This window comes from Squalius cephalus (assembly GCF_949319135.1).
Source record: "Squalius cephalus genome assembly, chromosome: 1".
Classification (NCBI taxonomy): Eukaryota; Metazoa; Chordata; class Actinopteri; order Cypriniformes; family Leuciscidae; genus Squalius; species Squalius cephalus.
The window spans coordinates 4,550,796-4,564,329 of NC_137122.1; the positions used below are offsets into that span (position 1 = coordinate 4,550,796).

The window sequence follows — 13,534 nt, forward strand, 5'->3', positions numbered from 1 at the left end:
AAACTACAGGCCAATTGCATTGGCAAGTGTGCTTTCTAAAATATATGAGCAAATTCTCATGGATAGGATTAAAGAATATTTAATAACTACGGATAACCAATTTGGTTTTAAAAGTAAGCTTGGCACTGATCTATGCATATATTCATTAAAAGAAGTAGTTAGTAAGTATAATACTCATAATTCCACTGTTTTTATGTTTTTTAGACGCTTCCAAGGCGTTTGATCGAATAAATCATTCTAAGCTTTTTTTAAAATTACAAGAAAGAGGAGTTCCCCCTTATATTATAAGAATTTTACTCTTTTGGTATATACATCAAACCTTAAAAGTACAATGGGGTAATTCCGTTTCGGAACCGTTCTATATGACAAATGGGGTTCGGCAGGGTGGGCTATTGTCACCCCTTCTTTTTAATCTCTACATGGATGGTCTTTCTGTGGAGCTAAATGACTGTAAGACTGGATGTCTGATAGGTGATAGTATTTTTAATCATTTGATGTATGCGGATGATGTTGTCATTATGTCTCCGTATAGTGTAGGCCTACAACAATTGCTTCGAATTTGCTCAAATTATGGTAAGCAGCATGACATAAAATTTAATATTAAAAAGAGTGTAATCATGATTGTTAAAACCCAAGAGGACCAAAAGATTAACTTTCCTTCTTTATATCTAGATGATAAAGTTTTAAATGTAGTAACTAAAGTAAAGTACCTAGGCCACATCATTAAAGATGAATTAAACGATGATGATGATGTGCAGCGCCAGTGCTGTAAATTGTATGGGCAAGCCAATATGCTGGCTCGTAAGTTTTCTATGTGTTCAGACGATGTGAAAATAACTCTATTCAGAGCATACTGTACTTCTTTCTATACAGCCCACCTGTGGTGTAAATATTCTAAAGCAAAGATGAGAAAGTTACAGGTAGCATATAATGATGCTCTTAGAATTTTACTTAAGGTCCCAAGGTGGTCAAGTGCAAGTCAAATGTTTGTGGCTAATAATATACCCATGTTGAATGCTGTCTTAAGGAAGTATATGTACAGTTTCATATGTCGGATGAATGATTCTAAAAATAGTATCATAAGAGACTTAAATAATATTGTGTTGAGTGAAACAAGGTATTTTTCCTGTTTCTGGAAGCATTGGAGAGAAAGCTTGTATGTATTTTAAATTATGTATGTTGTTTTTGTCTATGGATGTTGTAAGTTATTTATATGGACCCATGGGTCTGAAATAAAGAATTATTGGCCGAAAACATGCTGTGACTGACTCCATAACCTGTCCATAAACAATCAGTGTACAGTTCTGAGAACACATTTTAACTTTCTAAGCATTTATATTCTGTCTCTTTTTTTTTAGTAAAATCATAATTTTTTTTGCAATGCAGCAGGCGTTTCCATCACATGAAAAGATCGACGCGAGACTCGTTTAGGTGACTCACATCGTGCCCCTGTATGTGGATTTGCATAAATTCAAATGATATACAGAGAAATAATGAATTTATAAATAAAAAATAAAAAAAAATTTACACAAACTTGACACGCACAAATTTGACGAAGCACTGCTCTCTCCTGAAGAGGTTGCAAAAAGCCTGCGATAAATAACACAATCCCTGGAGTGTTATGTCTGACCCAAGATCTGGGTAACACAAAAACTACCTAAACACTGGGTTGTAACATCTGAACCAGGATCTGTGTAACACAAAAACATTCGCTGCATGATGGGTTCACAGAGATCATTGACATTTTGAAATGGTTATGAAGCAACAAAGCCTCATTTACTGAAATCATGTGACTTTCACAATTTGATTCACGCTCTGAACCACTGATTTGGAACAATAGATTCATAAAGGTTTCTGAGCTTCGTGAACCAGTGTTTCGAAATCGCCCATCACTACTTTAACTACATGAGTAAGACATGATTAGCAAGCTGTTTGCATAAAATAGTACATTGAAACTCACTTTATTTAATGTTTCTTTTAGACCTGATGGACGTGAACAAGAAAGAAAGAAAACAGAAGGCAATAAATCTGTCTCCTGCCCTCAGTGTAAAAAACGCTTCACATGTAAATCAAGTCTGAAGATTCACATGAGAGTTCACACTGGGAAGAAGCGGCTCAGGATTTCTCTCTGAAATCACATCTTCTCATTCTGAAGAAAGAACATTTAACTGTGATCAGTGCGGTAAACTGTTTCATTGGGCTTCAGTCCTGAAGAAACACCTGAAGATTCACACAAAGGAGAAGATTCATCCTTAATATTACAGCAGAAAACACACAGCGGTGTGTGCTAAAGTGCATGAAGGCCTTTACTACAGAAGATGAACTGAAAGACCATCACCATCACAAATTCACACTGGAGAAGAAGGCCATAACACTTTTAAGAGAGATGTGAATCTGATATTAATTTTTAACTCGTTCTTTATTGTTTTTCATTAGAACATCTAGTTTCTCTTCCACTTCTTCTCTTCCATGCAAACGCAAGATATACTTTCATGTATCTTTGAAACTGGACACTTTTCTTCTCTTCTTCTCTTGAGATGCTTTGGCTCTTATAAGTCAGTAAAGAGAGAGAGAGAGATCTGTCTCATTCACTTTTACTTAATGTTTGTATTTGCTATGTAATGATTGATTAAACTCTTTACTCATTTTATCAACATCTCATTGTTATTGTCCATTTTCTTATTTTCTGCTGATTCTGCTTGAATTAGTTATTTTAGTTCTGAAAGTCATGAAGTATCTTGATATGATTGCTTTTTGAGCTTTCCATGTTTTCATTTTCTCAAGAGAGCTTTTAAATGCCTAATAAATTATGTTTCACTGCACACATGACTGGCGTTGAGTCTGTTTTCATTATTAACAGTTTCACCCTTGATATCCAGTATCAAATTTGAGACTATATCAGAAGATGAGAAAACCGCATTAGATAGTCCATTAACAGTAGAAGATCTTAGTGAAGCTATAGGGGATATCAATAGCGGTAAAGCGCAGGGCTAGATGGGATTCCAGTAGAATTCTACAAATATTTAAAAGACAGCTTATAAGACCATTACTTGACATGTATGAGGAATCATTTATTACTGAAGGCTTCCAGATTCATTAAGACTATCTATAATAACTATAATATTAACACCAAATAACCCCCAACTGAATGCTCATCATACAGACCAATCCGTTTAGTGGGATGTGATACAAAAATACTTTGTAAAGCACTTAATTAGACAAATATCTTCCCCAAAAATGTGGCTGCAATTAGTTATAACAACTTAAAATTTGTTGAGATAACTTAAATATCCAACTAAACTAAAGTTAACTAAACTTAATATTTTTAGTCAAGCATGGATTATCGACTGCTGGAGGTAGATCCTTTTCCTATTTAGCACCAAAACTTTAGAACAGTCTTCCTAACATTGTCCGGGAAGCAGACACACACTGTCAGTTCAAATCTAGACTAAAAACACATCTCTTTGGCCCAGCATACACATACTGTAATGTAATTCTGTATGAATCATGTATGTTGATTATGGTTAGAAAAATCTAGAGAAAGGGTTGGAAATTTCAGTCTGTGTGGAAAAGTGTAAGATTGAAAATAAAGATATTTGAAAATGAACAAAAACATTTGCCTTTACAGCTTTATTTGCTGTCATAAGAAGAAGAGGAGGAGGAGGAAGGCGTCTTCCATCCCACAGGGCCTGAAGGCCATCCCCAAGTGCCTCGTCCTGCCCGCACCACCCCAGTGCCTCGCCCTACCGGCTCCACCCATGCGACATACCAAGCCCGTGCTTCTTCGCGTCAGTTGTGCCGATCCAGAGACTGTTCACGTCACGTCTGCCGATCCAGAGACTGTTCCCATCAATTCTGCCAATCCAGAGACTGTTCACGTCATGTCTGCCGACAGATCTCAGTCCTGTGCTGGTTCGTTGTCCATGTTCCCTTGTGTTCCTGTTCCCACCTGAGACCTGTCTCGTTTTCCCCCACAGGGAGTTTTGTTTTTTGTTTTATTTATTTAATAAACATCTTTTTCTGCACTTGAGTCCTCGCTCCAATTATCCATTCCATGACAGTATGCTAGACCCTATACCGACTAAGCTAATGAAAGATATGCTTCCAGAGGTCATAGTGGCCTGTAAAGAAAAATACCTTCTTTTAATCCAAAGTATTTAAACTTGCAAAGAAGTATTCTTTATTCACACAACGTTTCGGTCACATGACCTTCATCAGGAGTATACAAATGTTCAAATTCATCTCTTTTAAGATAAACACATGACCAATTACCAAAGCTGGATAGTTCATATCTTTTCTTCTGATCGAACTCTTATGTTCACTAATTCTTTGTTTCAATTGACGTGACGTTTTTCCCACATAGCCTATACCACAAGGACAACGGATCAAGTACACAACATGAGTGGAAACACAAGTAATCACAGATTTGATGCTATATTTTTTACCAGTTCTAGGATGACAAAAGAATGATGTTTTGAAAGTATTATTACACTGAGCACAATTCCCACAACGATAATTGCCCTTCTGTATAGGACTAAGTAAACTCTGAGATGCAAGAGGACTAACGCTCTGAAAACGAGCATGTACCAAGCTATCTTTTAAATTCCTGGCGCGTTTATATACAAAGGCGGATGTCTAAAAATATCGTTCAACTCCGGATCAGAAGACAATAAATGCCAGTGTTTCTTAAAAATTGATTTTATCATGTAGGACTTAGGTGAATGTGTTGTAATACAAGCAAAAGAATACTTTCTTGTTTTCTTTGTCTTCTTTTTTAGCAATTCAGACCGTGTCTTTTTAAAAGCTGTATTGTATCCTTCTTCGACCCAATCCAAAGGATAACCTCTGTTCAAAAAATTATTTTTCATGATTTTCGATTTCTCAATAAAATCGGAATCAGAATAACAAATCCTAAAAAAGTCAGATGAAAACTGGTTGCAAGTAAAAGTGTGTTACGATCAGTCTCTTTTGTAAACAAAGTTGTAGTCAAATTGCCTTCGTTCTTCTGTACCCACATATCAAGGTAATGTACTCTAAACGAATTAATTTCAGAAGTAAATTCTAAGTCGTCAACCAAGTTATTCAAATATGTCACAAATTCTCGAGCCTCATCGTGATCACCCAAAAAAATACAAAATATATCGTCAATGTATCTATACCACTTCATGATCTGTGGAAAGAAAGGATTATTTTCTGTATTCAATACATAACTCTCCTCAAAAAAAGCCATAAATAAATTGGCATAGTTAGGGGCAAAATTCGAGCCCATTGCGGTCCCACTTATCTGGAGAAAAAAATCCATGTCGAAACTAAAATAATTATATTTCACAAGGTACGAAGCCATCTCGACGATAAAGTCTGATGGTGGATTAGAGTCCTCGCGTAACGAAAGATAATGTCTAAGAGCAATAAGTCCTTTTTCATGTGAAATGTTAGTATATAAACTTGTTATGTCCAAAGTTAATAATAAAGAAAAATCCGGTAAATCATACACCTCAGAAATCTTATTGATAAAATCAGTAGAATCTCAAATGTAAGATGGTAACGAATAAACAAAAGGTTTTATAAAAAAATCAACATACTGAGATAAAGGAGATAGGAGGGAATTAGTCTGTGCCACAATCGGACGACCTGGAGGGTCAATAAGTCTCTTATGAATTTTAGGAAGAGTGTAAAAAACAGGTCTAATCGGATGTTGACAATACAAAAATTTAAACTCTGATTGAGATATCCAACCCTCTGTTTTAGCATTTGTTAAAAATGACAATATCTCAGATTGATAAGTATTGGTAGGAATTGGTCATGTGTTTATCTTAAAAGAGATGAATTTGAACATTTGTATACTCCTGATGAAGGTCATGTGACCGAAACGTTGTGTGAATAAAGAATACTTCTTTGCAAGTTACGATAGTGTGCGGGAATTGCTTGTCTGTTGAAACGATCCACCTGGTTGGTCTCATTATCCTACGCACCTATCAATTGCAGGTGTGCGATGGAGTTTGTTCATTAATCCAAAGTATTTAGAAATACAATTAAATTTGAATTTAAATCCTTCTTTATACTGTTTCAACATCTGAATTAACTTTATACAAGTCAAGTCAAATATCTAATGACTGAATACACCTGAGTACATTAGGTTACACCAGGGTGTGATTTTCCCCCTCCCAATTATTGGTCAATGATGCAGAAATATGGTTTTCTTTGCTTTTTATAATAAGCTGCACCTGGTTAACATTTCTCACATAAGTTTTCTTTATTTAAAAAAATACCCCAAACCGTATGAAAAAAAAAACATACCAAATATGCATATCATAAATTATTTATAAGTGTCATGTTTAATCTGTGCTAGTTTCGGGCAGAGACAGAACGGTGGAGGTTTAACGCGTCATCCAAAGAATGATTATGATCATGCAATATCATCTGACAGCGAGTCATAAATTCCACAAAAGAGGGGCATTTTTCCCCACAAATCACACCCTGTGTGACACTAACAAAAGTATCTTTAAGGTTTAGAATGAGTAAAAGAAACTACAACTTAAATCGCATCTGGCAGACAAGATGTCATCGCAGAAAGCCCAAGGTTTTGGACATGAGAACTTCTAGTGTTGGTAAGATGGTGCCATAATAGCAGTGATCTTCACCTTGTAGGATGTCCAAGGCAGTGGCGAGGGGCTTCAGTATTGCGCAATATTCCTTCAGGAAATGATACTCCTTTTCTGTGATGCATTTAATCCCCATTTGATTGTTTAAATCTGTAAGTGCGATCTGAGATATTCGTGATAGTGCATCATGCAATGAATTCCATCTCGTTGCGGTGGGGACAACGAGTTTTCTTTTTATTACATCCTCAACCAGCTCCGAGGCCACTGTTGAGCGGCTGGCTTTAGTCCACAAACCTGAGCATTTGCCGATGACACTTTTGTATATAGTTTCGGATTCACTTTTGGTTGTGGCCATTTTTCTACATCATTACGCGACACCAAATTAATTGTGGGAAGCACAGCTCAGTTGAGGGAGAAGAGTAAACTGTCCATCAGACTGAGAGAGAGCCTGGCGGACATCTGTGAATGTCACTTCATCATCATCCAATTCGTCTTCAGAATCAGATTCTGTATCCTCAGCAGACTTGTAGGAAATTTGACCCATTGTCTGTGACGGTCGCTGTGATTTTAAATGACAATCCAAATGCTGAATACACCTGCTCTATTTCACTTGCAATCACGTCATATGTGTTACTTCCTTTGATTCTTTTACAGGCTAAGGCAGCTTTTTCACGGCTGAAATTCACAGGATTAATCCAATGGGCGGTCATTCCAAGGAAGCTTTTATTATTACAAGTCCATATGTCTGCGGTTGTGGAGACATACTCCAAACGCTTGAATGTTTTTTTAAGTTCATACTCCATATCCGCATAGCATTTATGTAGATATCTTGCAAATGTCTTTCAGTCCTGCAAGGGTACAGTCCTATCCGTCATGGGTATCATCGTAAGCAAGTCTCTAAATGACCGCGATTCCACAGTCGACAAGGGCAGCTTTTCCTCCACCACATACGCTGCTACAGCTCTCTTCACCTGTCCAGAAGTTACCTTCCCTCCCGATCCTGAACCAAAAATCCAATCTTGCACCGCTCTCGTCTCAGGTGTGGGTAACGTTATCCTCCTTGGCGATGAGTTTTGTTATAGAATGCATTCTGTTCAAGTGCTTCAACAAATTGCTGGTCGAGTTAATAGCGGTAGAAAGTTCTTTAGAAATTACGCACAGTTTGCATTTAACAGTTATATTTTTGTTTTTACGCTCAATGAAATCAAAATGATGTTTTTATTTTTTTAAATTAAAAAATTTAAAGGGATACTCCACATTTTTTTGGAAATAGGCTCATTTTACAACTCCCCCAGAGTTAAACAGTTGAGTTTTACCGTTTTCTAATCCATTCAGCCGATCTCCGGGTCTGGCAGTACCAACTTTTAGCATAGCTTAGCATAGATCATTGAATCGGACAGGACCATTAGTATCTCTCTCATATAAATGACCAAAGAGTTTCGATATTTTTCCTATTTAAAACTTGACTCTTCTGTAGTTACATCATTTGTGAATTGTATATTTTTGTGTGAAAACTCTTTACATGTATTTGTGGATCTTTATCTTTTTATTTGTTAATTTTATATTTTTTGTGAAACTCTTTACATCCAGCCCAGACTGATCTCATGAAATGGTGTATGTATGACATGCCAATTCGTATTTCCATTTTTGGCGTGCAATCAACACGCATAATTGCTTTTCAGAGTGTTTATCAACGCCGTTGACTTAACGTTACATTACTGTATAAATATGACCTACTCCAACTCTGTCCCTAAACCTACCCGTCTCTGGGGTTAATACCATTCCCCTACAATCCTAGGAAAAAAATATCGATCCCCAGATGTAGATATACATTTTGCTCCGTTTCGCTCGGACATTTAACGGCGTACACATACACGCGAAATCACTCTGACATTTAACGGCGCAGACATACACGCGGAAGATGACGGTTCGTTTCGGCGTGAACATACACGCGGATAGCTCAAAATGCGTATAGATAACACGCCACTTGACTTGAAAGTGGCGTGTATGTTTACGCAAAGTCATGATGTCATGTTGTCCAGCCTGCAAAGTGTTTTGGCCTGTAAAGTCCGGCTCAGTTTATTCTGTAGCGTCCTAAGACAAATAGTAAAGGCATGTTGGTAGATTAGCACCTGTAGAATTTCCTTTTGTTGAAACCCCAGATAAAAGTAGAAAGCTTCTATAATGTTTAGATCCATGTTCGACTAGCGCATTTCCTTACTAAAGAAAAAACACTGAAATAAAAACACTTCTACAGAAGACTGTATTCTCATAACTTTTACTTTATTCTACTAAAAGCTACTAATTACATCTTCAACAGTGTAATAAGATTACTGTACTATTTTTAAAGAGTAATTCCTTATTTTACTTTTAGAATAAAAAGTAATTAAATTACAGTAATTAATTATTTAGTTAGTACTGCATTGCACCCAACACTGAGTACGCAATTATGCTGATAGATCACATCATGTATTGTATTTGAATGACTATTTAATATTACCTCTAAACTTTGACTAGGCTTGGCATGTTGCACATTAATTGTTCTAGGAACCTCAAATAGGTTATATTTTAATTGTTGTGTATGTTGTGCTACTCTATAATGATGTTCTAGTTGAGGTCATTTGCAGCATATATGTAGGGCCCAAATATAACCTCAAGCCCAGGGGCCCCAGACCTGATCTTTGGTCTTTTTACTTGCACTGTTTACTTGTCTTTATATTTATTAAAATACTTATAATTTTTTTTTTTTGTGTGTGATGGGCCAGGGACGATTTTTTTTATAAAACGGTTAGTTCCAATAAGGTACTCGAAGCAAGTGCTGTATCGTGAATAAGTAATGGCTGAAGGGCGTTGTTAGGCACGACGCGAAGCCTCTCGTACCTTATTGCTTACTTAAAATACTTACAATATTTTTTTTTTGTGATGGGCCAGGGACGATTTTTGCAGGGCAAGTAAAAATCTGAACCAGAATGAACCTGTAGAAAAGCTTATTGGTGTTGAGCCCTGCAAATATCAAGACCTGCCTCTTTTGTTATATAATAAAGTTTTGTTACAGGTAAAAAATTAAATAATATTAAACCTAGGAATTTCACTTGGCCCACCATACATCTAGTTCTGTTGCCAGAAGGCCCAAATATGAATTCTTCTGTTAAATCCCTCAAACTGGAACCTCTTCCAAATGATTTACATGTCTCAAAGGTAACTGATAAAATACAAATATTTATGACAATCTTTTAGTTGAACGACTCCAGAAAGACCACGCCAGAGAACTTCATAAAGCGTAGAAGACGGAGAAGAGGAAGAAGACAGGTAAGGACCCATCTTCCCCGGGACGGGCTGATCTGGTGGGGCAAGCAGATGATATGAATCATCAGGCAAATTACATAAAAGATTACTTAGTATTTTGAGGGGGTTTATGTCAGAGAGTAATTTTAAATGTCCTAATTGTGAGGCTTGAATCGCTAGAAGAATGATGCAAGCTTGCTTTGCAACTAGGGTGCTTGTGGTTTCCTTTGATCTCTCTGAATAAACTCAACGGTTCAACAGGTGTTAGGAACATGCCTGCTTCTCTGACCTTTATCATAGTTTAAGAAAGAGGTCTTCACAGACCGTGAGGAGGAGGCCAGAGGCAGGATGTAGTTTTAACAACTGCAGGTATTTTATTATAGTTTAGATATTAATACTAAGCAAAGGCCCAGTGAAACAGATCTCGGACTGAGCTGGATTGGACACCGCCGAGGACCCTGAAACAACTTCTTGTCACTTCTGTCGAGTCTATTTCTTGGTTCTGTGACAGAGGAAATTCGAGCATGTCTTTGCGTCATTACGTCACATCTGTACACATAAATAAGAGTCTCGGCTAGTAGGCTATGAGTGTGAGGATGTTGGAGGTGGAGATTTATAGCCTTTTTTCACAGCACTTGATATAATTAAACTTATTAATTTGATGGCGGATCCGGAAAGGTTCAAACGACAATCACCAGTGACAACTGAAGATTCACCCGTTGTAAAATGCTAAAGACTTCGGATAAAAAAAGAGACTGCAACCGGCCCATGCGAAAACAAGGATAAATGTCAGAAGGGCATTAAATGTAGTCACGCAATACTGATGTTGTTAACATTATCAATTTGAGAACAAAGTATAAATTGCACGGTTTGACATATGATAAGCAATCGTTAGATTTAATCGGCGTGATTTACTGCAATGCTTTTTTCCCCTTAGTTGGTCAGAACAAAAGTGGATGTTACTTACTTGTTCAGGCATCATTTTCCGGTGAAAACAGAAGAGAACTCTTATGTTGGTCATACTTCCAAAAAGTAAAATATGAGATTGTGAATGACAGTATCCACACCGGCGTGGCGACTGACAGCCGCACATTCTCCTCAAAACATCGGATTCATCCGCGCTGTGCCGTTTCGAAGCACAACCCACGTAAAGTTGATAATTCTGCATTTTCTTTATCCTCCAGGCCAATAGCTTACCTGCTTTCCCCCTGATCATAGTATGTTTGCCTAGTCCACATTAAGCTTTTAGCCACTTTGTCGGTTGTTAATTTATCATAGTTAGCTCTCATGATAGACAGGTTGTCATTTTTCAGGATTATTAGCAATACTTATTTTAATTATTTTTTTTTTTATTTGATCCTCTAGTTTTTGTAATTCCTGATTATGTCGTTTGTATAGCTAATAATTTCTCCTCTTACGAACACCTTAAACGCTTCCCATAATACTTCCCATAATACATAATACCGTAGTTTAATTCGTATTTAGTTCCACAATCTGCGTGGCCCTGATTGGCTGCGGGGGTGTCCCGTACGCGCGTGGCCGCGTGCTTTGGAGGCCGATGACGTCACCGCTCGCTCGCGCCGTCTCTTCCCTCATTGAAAGTTTCAGTGTCGAGTCTTCTGAGGAGAGGAGAGCAGTTCACGGTATTTCTCATATTTACACACACTTTATTCAGTTTGATTAAGCGACAGGCTCATTTCTGTATTGTTTTCATCGATCACAGCGATACTTGTGCGTCTTTTCTGGCGTCTTCCTTCTGAAATAAACATTTAGTGCAGCAGCAGCGAGCATGAGGAGAATATGTTGAGTTCATTCAGACCTGAGCGAGTTTGTGTTCGTTTGTGTGATTGTCTCGATGTTTGGAGTGAGAACTGTTACTGAATATCAAGTTAAAGTTTGAGATCTGTGAGGGGAATCGATCCCAAGTGTTTCTGTTGCCGTTTTCATGTTTACCTTTATTTCTTTGTCGACATTTATCTTTGGCAGGTTACATTTACTTATTAAAATTGATGTAGACACTCTATATTGCCCCTGTATGAGTAATGCATGTGGGAAATTTCAAATCTATACATGCATGGAATATAGATAATGAAGTTTGACACAGGAAACATTACATTTTCTTCATTTTTAAGAGTTTTATGATCATTGTCAGTTTCTGTACGAATGTAACGTTAATGATGGAATTACTTTATTGCAATTAATAATTATTATAAAGTCAAACTATATTTAGATTCACATATTATGGTGGTGTTATTTGCCTGAAGAGGTTATTTATTTAATTATTTTGTTTTATTATAGGTGATCACTTATTTTGTACTGGCTTTTGTCATGTATCCTGACTCAAATAATGTGTTTATAACAGCAAACACTCAGAATAAAGTGGGATGATCTGCTGATGACCCTGAATGGCTTGTTGAATGAGTGTTGATAGTCTGAGGCTCATCAATATTAACAGATCTGCTGAAAACACTCTTTATTTCATGACAATAGTTCCTGTTTTCTCCTCATTTATTATGCTGATGTCTTCAGATCTCCTGTAAATTGACACTTAAAGCTCATTTCATTGGTGTCAGCAGACTGAGGGGACTTGTTGGCTACTATATGTACGTTTATTTCTGTGTTTATGATTTTAACTGTTTTCCTTACCATTATTTATATTTGGAAGAATTTAAATTATTTATATTATTTTATATATTTCTACATACCTGTATTTTAATGAAGAAGCAGAATAATGTTAGGATTTGTAATAAAAATAATGAAAAATAATGAATTGGCATCAGTTACTGTACGATAAATAGATAGACGGGCATAAATGCTTAGAGGTGTCATTTATTATAAAAACAAACTCAGTAATTTATATTTTGGATTTTGGCAGATCAGCTCCTCCCACTGGAATACATCATCAGTGAAGCTCCTCCCACTGTAATTCATCATCAGTGAAGCTCCGCCCACAGTAATTCTCCAATAAATGCTGTAAATTCCCATCAGCTACAAGTGAAGACGAGCATCAGGAAGAGCTGAAATCTGCAAAGACTGAGTTTATTAAAGAGGACAGAGAGAACATGAGTGATCCAGAACCCTGCAGAATGAAACACACTGAAGATCATGAAGAACAAAGAGGTTGGTGTTTATTCTTCATTCATTCATGAGGCTGAAGAACATTTATGTTAGAAACCAGTGTTTCCGTTGGGGTGGGGTGGGGTGGGGGGTGATTAAGGCACAACAAAAGGGTTAAATATATCATATATTTTTGACACGTATTTTCATTGTCAACACTTAGTGTTAGATAACTTAAAGACATTGCTATTGCTACATTGCTATGCCATTGCTACACTTTCTATGACTGCTCCACAGACTTCTTGTTGCAAATTTTGCAGCCTTTGAACATTTTATTTTACGGGCCTTTCTGAAAAAATATTCCAATGTCCTATCATATGGGAAGGCCTCAGGACAGGACATTATGTATTACATGCTGTAACTGTTATTCTCATGTTAACATAGCTAATTATTAGCTAGGCTGCTTACATGCTTGCTAATAACTAAGGTGGGTCTCCGAGCCACGTTTTCCATTACTCTGCAAATCACGTAAATTGAAATTGCGAATTGAAAATACGCTCAATGGAAACACGTCAATTTCACAAAAACTC

The 13,534-nt window shown here is 36.8% G+C and overlaps 1 protein-coding gene across 2 annotated transcripts in view; it reads left to right on the forward strand.

Moving 5' to 3' along the window:
* LOC307156367 (uncharacterized protein) overlaps positions 1-13,534 on the forward strand; it is a 1,306,365-nt gene that overhangs the window by 632,715 nt on the left and 660,116 nt on the right. The window lies entirely within an intron of this gene.